The sequence below is a fragment of the Ascaphus truei genome, chromosome 1, assembly GCF_040206685.1.
Source record: "Ascaphus truei isolate aAscTru1 chromosome 1, aAscTru1.hap1, whole genome shotgun sequence".
Classification (NCBI taxonomy): Eukaryota; Metazoa; Chordata; class Amphibia; order Anura; family Ascaphidae; genus Ascaphus; species Ascaphus truei.
The window spans coordinates 393,713,366-393,730,933 of record NC_134483.1 but is presented as its reverse complement, the minus strand read 5'-3'; positions in this window follow the sequence as shown (position 1 = coordinate 393,730,933).

Below are 17,568 nucleotides of genomic sequence, written 5' to 3'. Positions count from 1 at the left end.
GAGTAGTGCAATTAAAAGCTGGCTAAAGCCAGTATCATAGTTTCCTTACTATAGAGATAAACTGTGGGTGCACAAATTCCCTATTGTGAATATAATAAAACTGACATATGTTTCTTTCTAAAAGAAAAATAAAACGAAAAAAACGAATATCAGCTCAATGAAAGTAGTAAGGTTAATAAATGTAGATAGATAAATTGTATAAAAAGCGGAGCTTGCAACGGGTTATGAAAATAAATGTTCAGTTTCTGGGAGATGAGGAGACGTTGAATAGGGGTAAGTAATGAGGTAATGAGGCAAAATAGAGAGGTACTTACATGAGGTGAGTCATCCTCACTTGAATGTGTACCCTCATATGTGCTATAACAGTCCTCTCCCCATGTCTCCGGCCGGTTGTGGTGTGGAATCACGTACTCACTATGAAACACCGTCTGGTATCTCCTCCTGCCGTGGTGAGTCTGATTGAATGATCGCGTGATCATGTACAAGCTCACCTTCCTATCCCCAGATGGCATCCGTCGATCCGGATAAGTTGAACGAACAAAGAAGATCGATAAAACTGCCACTCCAAGAGGAAAAATAGTGGAAGCTCACCAGCTAATAGAGATTAAAATGCATTTATTGAACTACTAAAAAAACGGACAAAGATAGAACATAACTCCTCCTCCCACGCGTTTCACACCCACTGTGGCACTTTTTCAAGGAGTGTTTGGAGGGCTATGTTTAATACAATTGAGAAGACATATAGATATGCAATCAGACAAGAACTATTAAGTGAAAGACTGTACATATTACTGCACTCCTCTCTATAGAAATTTGCTGCTGGTAAAAATATATAGGCTGGCCCTACATATAGAAAAACAAAAAGAACGATTCCTGCGCTCGTACCAATTAGACTAAAATAAAATAGTGATTTCATGAATAAGGGTTATTTAGTTAAACCCTTTGGCCAAAGCGTTATACGCCTGCAGCCAACGTCAAAGCATAACCGAATTTGCAGGGACCTATACTGAATATGTGTAATTATTGTGCCAAGGACTAGTGAAAAATGTGAGAAAGCCCTGAAGGGGTTAAATAAAGCATATGCTTTTGTGAGTAGTGCATTTAAAAGCTGGCTAAAGACAGTATCACAGTTACCTTACTATAGAGATTAACTGTGGGTGCTCAAATTCCCTGGTGTGAATATAATAAAACTGACATATGTTTCTTTCTTTCAGCTTGATACATTCACCTACTCTTTTAGGATGATGTGCAGTCTGACACTGAAGTGTAATAAACCTGAACTAATTGGAAAAATGGCAAGGGCTCTGTTCCTTCGAGGTGCATGTCTCTTAAGTTGAACCAAGTTGATTTCAGCCTCGGGGGACCTCCTGCTTCCTGAGATACAGGCCACAGTATCCCCGCAATTTTAAAGGCCACCGGTCACGTGACGCGGAGGATTTTAACATTGCTGGGATTCCAGCACCCCCTACTGGTGCACCCCATACTCCATGCCTGTATCTCGGAAAGCAGGGGGTCCCGAGGCTGAAATTAACTTGGTTCAGCTAAGGAGACCTCCTGGTCATGCACACTATGAATAAAAATAAAATGTAAGCAGCTTCATTACCTTAGCAGCTAACAGCTACGGTAATGATTCTTTTTGGAGGGGGCGAGGGGGTGGTGTTTGATACTAGTGTGTGGGAGCAGGGGTTCTTCTGAGCTGAACAAAGTTGATTTCAGCCTCAAGGACCTCTACAGTATTTCCCGAGTTACAGGCCCCATTATTGAGTGCCAGTATCCCCCTACAGAATTTAAATCCCACATGACCCACAGGATTTTAACATGGCGGGGATACAGGCACAGTCAATAGAAAGAGGTGATCTGGCACACAATCAATGAAGCAGTATAATGTCACTATAGAAAGAGGTGATCTGGCACACAATCAATGAAGCACTATAATGTCACTATAGAAAGAGGTGATCTGGCACACAATCAATGAAGCACTATTATGTCACCGTGTGCCTGGACTATTCTCTTTACGGGGATACAGGCACCCCATACCGGGTCCTATATCTTGGGTCCCCTGACCTGAAATCAATGCAGTTCAGCCCTGGAGACCCCCTGCTACAATACTGTAGTATTAAAATTAAATAAAACCCCTGCGATCGCCTGTTAGAGGCACGCAGGTAGAATGACTGATTCAGCCTATCTCTTACTGCACATCTCTTACAGACAAGTACAACCCGGTAGGTTTAACGCAGCAGGGACCCCTGCTGTGTTAATCCGATGGGCCATTTAGTCTGCAGCGGACTATCTCGGACCACCACTCAATATATTGCATTTTTCAACCCGAGAAACGGTCGGGTAACGGTCGCTGCATAAGAATGTACAAATCTTACAAAATTCACAGTAATCATTATTAACATTAAATATTGCACACAAAAATAAATATATAGAGAAAGTGGCATGCAAGTTACAGAAATGAATGAGATATTATTTACCAGATTGCTGTATGTGAACAAATCAAAATAAATATAAAACTTTTGGATAAAATATTCAAATTGAAAAAATAAATAAATACATTAAACTTTCAAATATCATCAAGATCAAATTATTACATAAAAGATGAGCCAAAAAAAATAAACAATTGTTCCATCAGTTGATACAGTCACTGTCTGAACTATAGTGTTCTAAACTATGGTTATGTAACCCCTCTTGTTCTGCCTCAGACTAACAGACATACTGCTGAGGTGGGGGTCTGAGTCTTCCTTCTCTATGTGATGTTCCACACATGGTGGTAGGTCAGACAAAGGGAGACAGACTACAGTTATATTAGTAGTATAACCGTATTAATACAGTAAGTAGCAATGGACACTCTGGTACCTTATGAACCATAACAGAAGAATCACTACATACTGTAGCCATGCCATGTCTGGCTACCATTCTGCCCTATCCTGACATGTCAGTCCTGGTAACAGCAGGCTGTGTTACGACCAATCATGGGTTTTCCACACTCAGGCAGTACCCTTGAGTGACAGGGCAGGAGGTGGGGTCAGGTCTGTGTTCTACCCAATCCTGGATTCAGACCTGGTACCCTCCCCCTAGTGTACTCAAGAGGGTTGCATCTCTAAATTTTTAGTTGGTCTCTACTGTGATAGAGACAAGGTATCACAATCGGCTGCTGTGCACTGGCAGGCCAGGTTACCTTCTCTTCGGGGGAGTGGGTCATTACCTATTTTCCCAGTCCTGCTAGAGGATCAGGAAAGATCTAGGACTGTTGTGGGGGCCATTTACCCATAGTGAAGGTCCAGGGACCATCTGAAGTTTGAGAGACCAGAGCTGTAACTGCATTGGGCAGAATTGACTAGAGACTGTGCAGATCAGAAGAATAAACCAGTTGCTGTTATATATACCTCCTGCCTGGTGTGTAATATTTCTGGGGAGAGAGGAGTCTGTTCTACTGTGGGAGATTACCTTCATACATCTGGAGCCTACAGCAGATGGAGGCGCTGAGTACCATGGAGTAAATGTCGGGTACTGCACCGACACACTTTATTCGAGCAAATACCCAGTATGTACCTGGCAGATACCTGGAATGCGCCGCTCCTCACCTCTGACAAGCCCCGTTGCGTTTGCCTTCCCAGCCTGGGTTCATGCCTGGCTGACGGGCGGCTGATCTGTTAAATGATAATGATTAGGATTTAATAGGCTGCAATGCTTCGTGTGTCTACCAGATGGCATAAATTCATGAATTGTAATGCAGTATATATATATATACTGTGCAGTATTGCAGCCAGCGGGAATAAAATGCTTCAATCCCTGCCTGGAAAATACCTCAATGCACTCGGGCAGAAAACAGTCACAAACCTCAATACACCCGGGTATACCCGAATTCGTGGGACTAGCCGAGCTCGAATAAAGTGTGTCGCCAGTGTATGTACCCCAGAAGTCTTTTCTGCAGTCCCCACAAACATCGGCGGACACCTCAGCCTCTTGTGAGCCAACAGGTAGCATGCACCATACACCAGGTAACATGGGAATCTCCAATAGGTTAGGGGAAACACCTTTACATTTGGATGTGCTGCTGAGATGCCATATTCAGGTGTCTATACTTCTCTGCTTGAAGAACTACCACAGTATCACTAGCCATTGATACACAGTAAACCGCAGAGTGCTCATAATGTACTGTGACTGAGTGCAGCATATCATAAGGAGCTGTGCTAGCCTTGAGTACACCTACGTTTGGTAGATGGTAAAAACATGCGCTTTAGGGAACTACAGAGAACGGATTGTAGCTGGAATCGTGTGGAACACGTGGTCCTGTATAACAGTGAGCTTAAAATGGTGGTTCTTCTGCTCGAGAACATACCACGTGAAGTTAGGCTAAGACTGGAGAGCGTGTGTGCTGCTTGCAAAAAGGTTGCATGCCAAATTGTTGCAAGGTTCTGCAAGGGTCTGGCGCGAAAGCCAGAACTGCACCCAAGCAATGTGACTGGCTCAGAGAGGAACCAGAGTCACGCCTTGTCTCAGTATGCCCCTACTGTAATCTCCACCAGATGCAGGGGGCACTGTGACAGCCAATGCCGAAAGACCATTTCAACTAAAGGAGGGGCCGGATGTTGCCTACCCCACCCACAGTTCTTCGGAGCCTGCAGAGACAGAGGAGCTACCATATCCGATCTCCTACCTCAAAGCAATTTGTCTGAAAAAGAGATTGCAAGCTGTGATTTCTCCCATTACCGCCTGCTAGGAGGCCTCCTGGTAGTGAAGGTAGAGGGGACACGATATTTGAAGTGCCTTTGCCCCAAGTTTGACTTCCCGGGCGGATACCTTGTCTGGGGAGCTACGTATCTAAGGCCAACACTGCTAAGGCCTACGGCCTTCTGCACGAAAGATGCGGCTGACCCCAATACCTGGGCGGCCGATTATGACAAAACTATCTCAGCAATGGAGGTTCCCGAGGGCCCATGCACCTCAGCAGATACTCCAGGGTGTCCGTGTACACTGTGATGGTGATATTAAGCTAAACTAAAACATATACTAAAGCGCTCAACCTATTAACCTAACTTAACTACCTACTTGTGATATATAAGTCTCTAATTATTAATTCGATATAATTTAATTTATAATGAATATGAACTGAATCCTGCAATCTAATTATTAAACTGAGGAAGTGGCTGCCTATGGACGAGAATGACACACCTATCCACAAGGAATGCACAATCAATACTGAACAAACACTACAAAACATACAATAAACATAAATGTCCTTGGCGCACTATCTGGTGAATAACCTGACAGTTAGAGAAGTCCAATTGGTCCTTGATGATAGGGATATTAAATCCGGAATCCAATCTTTTCTGGAGGTCCTTAGAGGTAGTTGAATCAAATCTGTATTGATATAAAAGACAGAACAACCATTGCGCAGTACTTCTGGTCAAACTTCAACTCCCCCACCGTTGCCAGCTACTTACATAAAAATTATTATAAAAGGGCCTCAAAAGGTATCTTTCACTTCTTCCCCGTCACCTTAATTCTGCTATGTTGCCAGGTGGGATGACTCCTCTGATAAGAGGGAGGCCTCTCTCCAGCGTGATACCGGAAAATAAGGGAATAGGGCCAATGGTATGATACCGTCACAATTTTAATACAATAAAAACAAGACTATAAATCAGTGCACTCACATGCTTATAGTCCCTATAATTGATGGATAGATCAATATAATATTGTTTAGATATCTGCTAGTATATTCCTCAACCTCAATAAACATCTTTCCTCTGAGTTCTCTATTAGATGCAATAGAGGGTAATCCCCTGTGCAATATAGGTTAACCCCCTCCGAATTCATTTTATAAGCATACACATTAATTACCTGTCTTCTGTTGAGTTAATTTTGTGTTAATGCGGTTTTATAATTTTATAATATCTGATTTATATGTATTAATGATATCATTTGATTGTACATTGATTAATTGTGCAACGTAATGAGCAGGGGTTTCCAATTTGGTTATATCCAATGGGAGCCCTGCATTGATAATCCGGTGGGTTTAAATAGCCCTTACTACCATGGACACTCCATTACCCCTGAGGAAGTGACGTCAGCAGTCACGAAACGCGCGTAGGGTGGAGTTTCTGTAGCAGTGTTACGTTGCTTACGTCCACGCATGCACGGAGGAAAAGGGGAGCTTGAGCAGTGACATCATCGGTGTGAGACGAGGCGCTCCGAATCGAGGCCACGAAGCGGGGACACACGCTGAATCTCACCCCTATCTGCAGCAACCCAGCATCCTGCCACGCAAGCGGACGGCACATTGTACCACGTATATAGGGACTATAAGCATGTGAGTGCACTGATTTATAGTCTTGTTTTTATTGTATTAAAATTGTGACGGTATCATACCATTGGCCCTATTCCCTTATTTTCCGGTATCACGCTGGAGAGAGGCCTCCCTCTTATCAGAGGAGTCATCCCACCTGGCAACATAGCAGAATTAAGGTGAAGGGGAAGAAGTGAAAGATACCTTTTGAGGCCCTTTTATAATAATTTTTATGTAAGTAGCTGGCAACGGTGGGGGAGTTGAAGTTTGACCAGAAGTACTGCGCAATGGTTGTTCTGTCTTTTATATCAATACAGATTTGATTCAACTACCTCTAAGGACCTCCAGAAAAGATTGGATTCCGGATTTAATATCCCTATCATCAAGGACCAATTGGACTTCTCTAACTGTCAGGTTATTCACCAGATAGTGCGCCAAGGACATTTATGTTTATTGTATGTTTTGTAGTGTTTGTCCGTGTACACTGCTGACCAAGATGATTCCCGAGATGGTTCCAGACCAGGTCCCAGAGATGGTGCCAGAGATGGTTCGAGAGCCGGAATTAACGGAATGTACCTACTACGAGCTACCGGGTAAGGTGACTGCCTGAGGTGAGGAGGAGCCACAGTCGGTCGCGGCACAAGAGCTATAACACTGCCTGTTGATTGCCATAGACAATGGTGCAATGCTCCGGTGCCTATCCCCTACGGAGGTGTCCCTACCTTCTTCAAGCCAGAGCAGTGGTCGGACGTCTGTGATGCTTTGCCAGCTGGCATGCACCCCTAGAGATCCCACCAAAGATGACAACAGTACCTTTGACATCGAGCGATGGTGCAGTCCATTCCCGTTGACAGAGACGGTGCAGCCTGATTGGCGGAGGAGCATCCCATGGGTGGCAGTTCCTAGCTGCCTGGTCGGCGCACCAGCATCCTGATTGGCGAGTCCCAGGGTTCCAGAAAGTCAGCAGAGACGTGAGAGTCCACCTCCTTACTCCCAGCAGGAACTGATGGAGACTTCCAGCGAGAAGGTACCAGGAGACAGCGATCCCTACGTGGCAGATGATGATGACACCCACACTCAAAGACCGGATGTCAACATACTTCTGGTGCGGGACATCGACCTCTATCAGGATCCCGCGAGATCGACCCTGATGATGTCAACAGAAAGGCGACTGCCGGGGTGGATGAGGAACGGCCAGTTCCTGCTCCGATGAGTTCTGCTACAGTTACCCCTGGGGTGAGACATTTTATGGACAGTATTCGGGCTCATATGGAGAACCAGAAGTCCGGGGCTCAGGTGAAATTTTCATCCTTGTCACCTGCAGATCAGGCCCGGTACCAGGACCATATTATGGGTTGGAAACCCAAGCCCATTGTAGAACCGCATATTGTTAGCATAGCACTGGTATCCAGTCAGGGTGGGCATCAGACCAAGGACTCTGACCGAGACTTGAAGGACTTTACTGCCCCACACCCTACGGCTAGTACCACCTCACATGTTCTATCACAACCCTCCTTTTCAAAGAACCCGAAGCGGCGGGCCCAGAGCCTTTTGAAACCAGCGACACCCTCTCAGGACTGGTGGGACTGGGACTTTGGGGATGAGTTAGAAGAGGACGATATTGCGGACAGTGTAACCTCTGGGGGAAGTGGATAAGCCATGTCAGTACAATTGGACACTTCAGGGTTCTCATCAAAAACCACTTCAGGTTCTGGGTCCACTAAGGCGGCTCTGTAAAATCCCTACATGGTGGGACCCTAGGTTCTAGGGGTAAATCCCATACATGCACTGCACCTGGTTTCTACTAGAAGTAGGAGACATAGTGGATCACTGGTGGGCTGAGGGAGAGTATGGGCCTGAGGAGACAGCTGAAGCCTTAAGACACAGGGAGCATGAGATCCGCTTAGGTATTGTCCAACCGAAAGTGGTGATATTTAGATACTGTGACCCTCCAATACAGAAGCCCTTATTCTGGGTGCTGCCAGGCCAAGCCGAGGCTGCAGACTCACAAAGATAAGTAGGGCTGAACGACATGTGGTACAATGATATAGACAGTTGCATGGGTTTGAGTATCCCTACGTGCCTAAACCTATAATGAGGGAGGTGAAAGAGAACAGGGAGAAATGGCTGGAAGAGGTCATAAGGGCCTACATCACATCACATCTCATGCTCGGAGCACCTTCTTCACCTAGAGAAGAGAGTAGCATACCTGGTAGGGGTGTGGAAGGTAGGCAGATCCATCAATATGGATAGGGTTTAGTATGTTTCAGAGTGGCACCAAAAAAGGGTGTTTTCAGTTACTGTGCCAGATAGTACTGGGGCTCTTGTTAGGAAACCAGACCCGCAGCACAACTTTTGAATTATTAGGTTCTCCAAGTTGGGAGGGACCTGACTTCTGTCTAGACAGTGAGTTGATTGTTTTTTCATATTAAACTCTGATGTACTGTGGGTTGCAGGAGATGTTATCATGTGTGCATACTACTGTAATAAACACGGTTGTGATTACTATGTTTCTGGTTTATCAAATGGAAGATGGTACACCAGATTTGACGTCAAGTGAGGGACCATTGTATTCCACCAGAGGGAGAGCTAGCCATGCCATCAACATCAAGGTTCTGCTCCTGAGACCCCTTGCTCATCTACACTATTATTAAAATTGAAATAAAAAAATAAAACAAAAAAGTCCTTTTTGGAGGGCAGATTCATCGCCGGCGGTTATTTCTGCAAATGTTGCTCTCACTGATATTCGGGCCTTTCTGCATACCGTAATAACAACACGGACAAAAATGGTGAATAAAAACACAGCAATTTTTTTTTACGGAGCTTTCTGAATAGGCCCCATACTCTCTTGTGGCTACATATATTCATATACAGCTCAACCCCGTTATAACACTGAGGTCCAAAGAATCACATCGCGTTATAAGCGGATCGCGTTGGAAATAATGTACAATTGTATGCATTGTACAATAAAGTATTTAAGACATCAATAATCGTGTTGTAAAGTATTCATAAATACGAGAATAGGTAGCGACGCTTGCATCACGATATAAGCGGATTTGCGTTGTAACGTCCGTCTACACATAAATACACAGGTAGGGGAGGAAGACAAGAGTACAGATATTCACAAGGCCTCAAATTTTCCTTTATATACAGCTGCGGCCGCCTTTATCCTAATGCGTCCGGATCCGCGGTGCTCTGATAACCGCGGGCAGATGCGGTATATTTTCTTTTTTTCCGGAAATGTTTCCGGTATGTTAGCGCTCGGATTTTTAGCGCTGTCTGCTATACTGCAATACCGTCTAAAAACACAGGTGGGCGGTCGCGAGCTGTTGTCTTAAAAGTCTAATAGCCATTCAACCTACAGTTCAGCCGTACATTTTCTGCAAGTCTGTGTGTGCGCGCGCAGTATTTGTAAAATGGAAGATTTACAGTATACAGTATTACAAAAATATAACGTTGCGTCTTCTTCGAATATAAAATTAACCCATTTCTATATGTACAATATTATTTTGTAATCAGTAATTTTACTTCTTTTCATAATTTTTTTATATGATGCGTGTACTGTACAGTACTGTATGTCTCATTTGAACATTGTTGAAATGCATAGGCGTTACAGTTACAGTATCACATTTCGGCGCATACAGTACAGCGCTTTCCCTCCCTCTCGCCCCTGCACACACAGAAGGCTAAAGTACTATTTCAACTTCTTATCTACAGTACACCTCTCCCAGTCAGATGACATTCTGAAATCCAGATGGCTTTCTGGCTTCAATCATCCCGAACCTGTCATCACATTCCTACGTGTATAACGTACAGAGCATGGTGTCACATTTCAGCGTATGCGTGTATAACTTCACATTCATTTTGAAGTTCAAGTCTGAACATTTTTTTGTTTGTTTTGTTTCCAGACATGTGCCTGCATAAAAATTCTTGGTATTCTGATATTCAATCGGTACTGTAGCTTTTTAATTCGACACTGGTCATTCACATGCTTTATGTGATTTTTATTGATTTGGGGGTTTGGGGATCAAAACATTATGATGACCTGTTGAAAATATTTCTTTGAACTACAGTACAGCTACTCCTTCATGCGTATTTACCCCCCTCCCCCCCTGGCACACACACAAGGCTCAAGGATTTCAACTTCTTATCGACACCTCTCACAAACCATTCATTTTCAAAAGGTTGGCTATGTGCTTTTAATCGTCCCGAGCCGAGCCTAGCGTCACATCCCTGCGCCTACGTGTAATCTTCTTTGGGAAGGGACCTAGTTGATGATTAATGCGCATGCGTTTATAACTTCACATTCATTTGGAAGTTCAAGTCTGGAAGTTCATGCTTTATGTGATTTTTATTGATTTGGGGGTGTGGGGAATATGAAAATATTTCTTTGAAAATATTTCTTTGAACTACAGTGCAGCTAATCCATTATGATGACTCATCCATCCACCCCCCTCCCCCCCAACCCTTTGAGGCTTTGTTTTCGGTAACGCATGCACATTTGTGATAAGCCCTTCTTGAATTGAATATGTTAATCTGATTAGCCAATGAATAGAAATGTGTATCCACACCTTCCCGAATTTTATATGTTTATCTGACAAGCCCTTCCTGGCAACTACAGGAAGTAGTGTAGCCCCTAAGCACTTCACACACAAACCCAAAGCCTTCTTGAAGAACCCCCCCCCCCACACACACACACACATTCAAAGTGAATTTAAAGTTCAAAGGAAAAAAAAGAAATTTAAAAAATATTCTTAGGGGGGCGGGGGTGGCTGTTTCAATTATTATGATTCTCGTGAATGTAATTAAATATTTATTTTATTTTATCAGGAATAAAAAATACAAATAATCATGAATAATAGAAAATTCAGTGTTTATCTTCTTTGTACTGTACACATACAGTAGTGTACTGTAGTTCTTCTGTCAGTTGAAAATTGAGGGCCGGTGCATAATCATGGAAGAATGAAAAATACAAATAATCATGAATAATGCACATTTAAAATAATAAAAACAGCAATACAATTTTTTAGTCTTTCTCTTCTTCCTCGTGGCCACATTTCATTCTGTAGTTCATTGAGAGAGGGGGGGGGGGGTTTGTGTAAATGTGTGTACGGTAGATACACTATACACACAGTTCACACAATTTACACATGATACCCCCCTCCCCCCCACCCGTCCTTTTTTAGTGCAGCTCTCTGTGAAAAGGAAAGAAACAATTAGTGCAGTTACAGTAAGTGCATATAATGGCATTGTGTACAGTATTGCTACTCCATATATATATATAATCAAAAAATAAATAGATGATACCGTTCTGTGGCTAACGAAATGCTTTTATTTGTGCGAGCTTTCGAGATACACTGATCTCTTCTTCCGGCGATGTTACAATGAATAAGCAAAAGGTATACTTAAAAACAGTGTCTCTTGGAATGTTATCTGTGCTGTTCCTTCCCCCGGTGTGGATGTCTTTTATGGCTAGAGGTGTCAAAAGGTTACTGAAAGCAAGTGAAGAAAGAGTGTGTATGTGTATCAGTGTGAATAAAAATGAATGGAGAACCCACAGTATATACAGTGCTTTACACAAGGTGTGTGTGGAGTGGGAGTGGATATAAATGGTGTGGGTGGGTGTGGAAATGTGAGAGTTTGTAGCACAACTAAAAGTGTGTGTGGATCCTTAGTGGTCCCTATTGGTGTATAGGGTTGGAAAAACAAGGAGTATTAGTATGTGTGAGAGACAGCTGTGCATGCATACATATAGCACAGTATGTACAGACATGGCCTTTAGCGCTCATGGGACGAGAGTTCACTAGTGTCAGTAATGACTCATAAAATTTCGATCTCTGTTTAGGCCACTGCTAAGTGTCCCGAACTGTTACATAAATTTGTATTCATGCAACCGTCTCTCTTTCGGGGTTTTAAGATTACCTTTGAGTATGGCAACCCTCAGATCGTTCATCTTATGGCCAGAGTCAAAGAAATGTTCGCCAACAGGACTGTCTCTTGTACCGCTTGTGATGCTGTGGCGATGCAGGTTCATTCTCTTGTTTAGCCCCTGCCCTGTCTCACCTATGTACACACGGTATCATCTATTTATTTTTTGATTATTGAAGCACGGCTAACACGGTACTGATACCTCTACATGAATATATATATATATATATATATATATATATATATATATATATATAACAGATATAATATTAACGGTACTTAAAGCTGCAGTTCAGTCTTTTTTTTAAAAATTTTTTTACTTCAATAGTTTCATGTGGGCAATCTCTATTTACCTAAAAAAAAACTGCATAGCTGCCGGTCAATTCGTTCTCCGTCTATTGATCGGCAAAGTTTGGCGACATCTTTAAATATGGGGAATTTAAATCGTTGCTATAGGAACAAGCATGCTTGTTAAAATAGAATACAAGAAAATTGGTCTTTCAAAGTTGTTTTTTTAAAACAGAAAAAAATCTGCAGCTTTAATGTGTGTGTGTGTGTGTGTGTGTGTGTGTGTGTGTGTGTGTGTGTGTGTGTGTGTGTGTGTGTGTGTGTGTGTGTGTGTGTGTGTGTGTGTGTGTCAGAATGTGAGTAAACTGTGTACTGTAATGAGGGGGTTGTGAGTGCGTGAGTCATAATGAGTAATAATGAAGTAATGAAGTGAGTGATCATTAAGGAAAGAGGTGCAACTCACTTTCAACTAGAATAGATTATAAGAATGTAGGAATGCAATTATGATAATAGAGCAAGGAGGTGTAACACAAAAAAAAATTGTACAGTACAGTTTATCTAATAATTGCTAGGAAAATGGTTCTGTTAAAACAATAAGCCATCTAACCAATAAAAGTGCTATTGCGTACTGCACGGTTCAGAAAACATACAGTACAGTATTCAAAATGCTTTACAGTATAGTACAGTACTGACGCGGTAGTTAACGTTTGTGTCCTCTTGACTTTTTTGGTCTTACCGTGGGCATGATAGCTCACGGTGGCTGCTGGTACAACGAGGCCTGAAGTACTTAACCAGCGTTGAATATATGCACTTCGTTGTCCTCTCATGTACATCTCCTTTATTCGCATGCTGAGATCCTTAGAAATCTTTTTAACAGGCATCGCTGCGTGTAGAAAGAAATACAAGTACAACAATGTATATTCGATGTTTAGTCGATGTGTATTCAATGTGCAGTGAATCCACAAAATGGATGGTGTATTTAGACTTTAATGACTCACATTAGAGTACGCCTACTTTTAACACCTGCACCTAGTCGCCATGCATAAAAGGTGACATACATTGCATAGCCTCCCACTCGATGATCTGTATCTGAACTTGACCTTGTCCAGATACTGAATTGTGCCATCTGCTTCCATGGATCAACCCAGATTCTACGGACACAAGAGCCAAATCGTTTTGGTACATGAAAGCTTGCTGGTATCTGTACGTGAAATCCGGCCCAGGTAGCAGGTATCCAGGCGGGGACAGGTAGCAAGGGTTGCCGGTCAGCAGGTTTTCATCGACGGTCGGACGTTATTGGAAGCCAGTGCTGGCGCTGGCGCATTGCTTGCCTGGGACTGACGATTCTTAGTTGGTTTTACCATGACCTTTTGCCTTTTGAGGTCTCCATGATCAAAGATACTGGAAAATTCTGGCGCAACACACCAATACCCTCCTTTAACCCCGCGTGCGGGATCAATACGAAAAAAACACGATACATAACTTTTTTCTTATTGCACGCTTCCACACACGATCATCTGGTGAAAATTTGTAAAAGTCATAATTGTCGATAAAATATTGATAAATTTGACCAGCTGTGGCCATCTTATCATCTGTTGCATTAATTGTAGCCCATATTAAATAAGCATACGTTATGTCGGGTTTTTTGAACACGGACTGCAGTGGTGCACTCATCTCTGAATTCTCAGGACAATAGAACACCAGACACTGCGCATTTAGTTTTAATATGAAAAGCCTAAATTGATACATTATTGTAATTTCTTCAGTACCAAGGTCAATTCACAATGGACCACTGTTTTTAAACACCTGCAAGTCGACACATTACTCCAGCACATGTACAGTACTGTAGTGTTCACATTACAATTCATTACAATTCATGAATATCTGCCACCTAGCGGGCACGCGAATAATTGCAACAAATGAAATCCGAACATTATTATTAAACAGATCAAGCGCGGATGACGCAGGCATGAATGCGACATGAATACGGCATGAATGTCACATGAACGCGGTGAAGCGCGTGGCATTCGGAAAAAGTCGCCGAAAAATATCCGAGAAGTTTTAAAATAAAAGGGGGCGCGGCTGTACAACTACAGAATTGCGTGACTAGTTACCTAGTAGTCGCTCATAGATTGAGTAGACATGAGTGGCTTGTATAAGCTGAACACTGATCGTAATTTTATAACTGGGTCATAAGAGAAATTTAACAAACGATCAAAACAAAGGGATCCTCATTATCAATATAGATGGGATGCAAATGCATCCATTAAAGTCCCAGCATACCCAGCTGATGGTTGATGCAAACACAATGTGAATATAAACAGATGCCTATTTAAAGTTGCACGTTCATAACTTCATCCCTGAATTAAAGAAGGCGTTTGTTTGTAGTCAGCAATTGTAGTCAGCAATTGTACCGCAGGTGGAGCACTGCATAGCGCCTATCACAGAAAGTGTTTGAAATGTTTTGCTGATGAATTCTTTATGGGAAGAAACTTCAATAAGACATTTATGGTAACTACTACTTCAAAGTAAACCATGCACAACGTCTAAAGAAAACATTTAGTAGTCTTACATAATATATAAGTACATAAATGGACGTATACAAATGTAGCCATGCTGTAAAATGGCTGCAGTCATCTCTCCTGCTGACAGTAAGGCCTGGTAAGTTATGGGCATGCCAGCAGTAATCATGGAGGTTTGCCCTCACACCCTGGTGAGGTGCCCTATGTATGGATGGGAGTGGTCACAGGCTCTGACTCCACGGTTAGTGACGTCAGAGTTGTGTCAGCCCCCAGAGGATACATAAGGCACAGCACTGATCAAAAAGTTTGTTGGGAGTAGAGAGTAAGAGTGTGTTTGCCGAGTTATGGAGGAATAGTTAAGAAGCTATTAGAAGGACAGTGTTGGAACTGTGACCAGGGACCTGGTCACAGGGAGATATCCCTGCGGGGATAGGGAATCCCTACATTAGGAGGACTATACCTTTCAAAGGGAAGTACAGTGAACAATGGAGGGCTAAATTCACCCATTGTGGAGGGCAGTTGGCCCACCGTGCTAATAAAGATGATCCTGTTGAAATATACTCTCGTGTGTAAGTGTGGAGTAATTGCACAGAGAGAAGCACCACAGAGGAGTTCCTCACCAGGACCATCCACAAGCTCAAGCTGGGATCCTGATGAGGTGGAGGCGCTGCACTGGATATAGGTAGGACTCAAGCACACTACCTCAGCTGCCTGTCGGGGTTGGCAATCCCCAATACAACATCATGCGGGAGACTCAGGAGTCCTGTTGCCAACAGGTGCACCACCAGACATCACACTGTAATGGGGACTGGTTAGACCACAGGGGCCAATATGAGATTGGGTGGGTCAGGCTAGTCCAGAAAACCCGTTACACATAAATAATACTAGCCTTATAAAAGTGCATAAGTGAGCCATTGTAATCCACATCCATTGTAGTGCATGGCATATTCATAAACCACAAAATCCAGAGTGTTGCCTAGTTCTGACACTCAGTATTACTTCTAGCATTTGTTTATTTATTATAGTAAGTAATATAGTAAGTCTTAATAAAGTGATCAGAGTGTACACGCAACCTATTAATAATTGATATTAGTAGAAGACAGGGAGTTACTCACATCAATTAAAGCATGAAAGATTAAACTCCTTGTTAAATCCTAAAAGGGCTATGGTTCTGAGATTAAAAATCTAGTGAGTTTCACGCTGCAAAAGTTCCTTATCATGTCCCACTACAAGAGTTTTTAGGTACAGAATTTAGGTACAGAATCTATGGGCATAAACCTGAAGGCGGGTAACTGATGCTGGGAAAGTGTCTAGCAACCGTTTTATGCTTCAGATCATCATTGGTAAGCTTAGATGCTAATGTTTGTTTGATAGAGGTTCAATGTTGTGCTATCTTTTCTTAAAGCACACATTTGGTTTTTCCAATGCACAATAGGTCACACGGACAGTGTATAAGGTACATTGCAAATTTGGATTCACATGTCATGCTATGCTTAATCTCTATAAGCTTTCCTGTATGAGGATGATTACATGAAGTCTTACTGATCAAATGTTTGCAGTTTATACAACCAGTCCAGCTATGAGAACCTTTCTGGACACTAAGCCATGTCCTTGGACGTTTGTCATTTTCCCCAAGTCTGTATGTACTAGCCAGACACATATCTTTTTCCCACATTTAAAATGAAAGACAGGTTTTTGCCAAAAGGGTAGTTTTTAGTGAACATTAATAATGTGCCAGTGACTATTTTCAATTTGCTTTAAAGCAGTTGAAGCCGTTGAGTACTGTAAGTGCTTGTAATGCAAAGTCTGTGTTTTGGAACAAGTAACTGTGTCCTTGTGTTTTGGAACAAGTAATGCTGTGATCTAAGCTTTCGGCTTTTAATATGGAAGTGTAAGGTCCCGCGCTGCGGGGACTCCCGCTCCCGGTGTCCCCTTACCTTGCTCTTCCGCTGCCCCAAATCCCCGGCGGCGTTCCCCTGCCATCGGCGTCACCCCCGCGGCTGCTCTCTCTCTCTTCCGGGTCACGCGCGTCATCCTTACAGGCGCGCGCGGCCCCAAGCCTCTCTTACCTGGCGTCCTGAGCCTGGTCCCGCCTCCTCCTTGCGGGCATGCGCACTGGCGCGCTCCCCAGCCCCAGCTCCACCAGGTCCACCCCTAGGCTTCTCTCTCCTATCAGGGTTAACCCCTGGACCGCACCTCCGCTCCTCCCTTTCCCCTGATAGGTCCCAGCCCACTATTTAGTCTGGTCTCCCCATTCTCTCAGTGCTCTGCATAGCTACTCTACCTTGGTGCTGTCTGCTTCTGCTTGGCTCTCTTGTTTTTCAGTCCCTGTTCATGTCCTTGGATTCTCTACTGACCTCCCTGGATTTCGACCTTGGCTTTGGACTTTGACCACACTGCTTTCTGGACCCCTCGTACTTGGCTAATGGACACTCTACCACGCTGTCTTCTATACCCCTTGGACTCGGCAAACGGACCCTCAATGACGCAGCTCTCTCCTCTCCTCGACCCAGGCTTACGGACACTCTACCACACTCT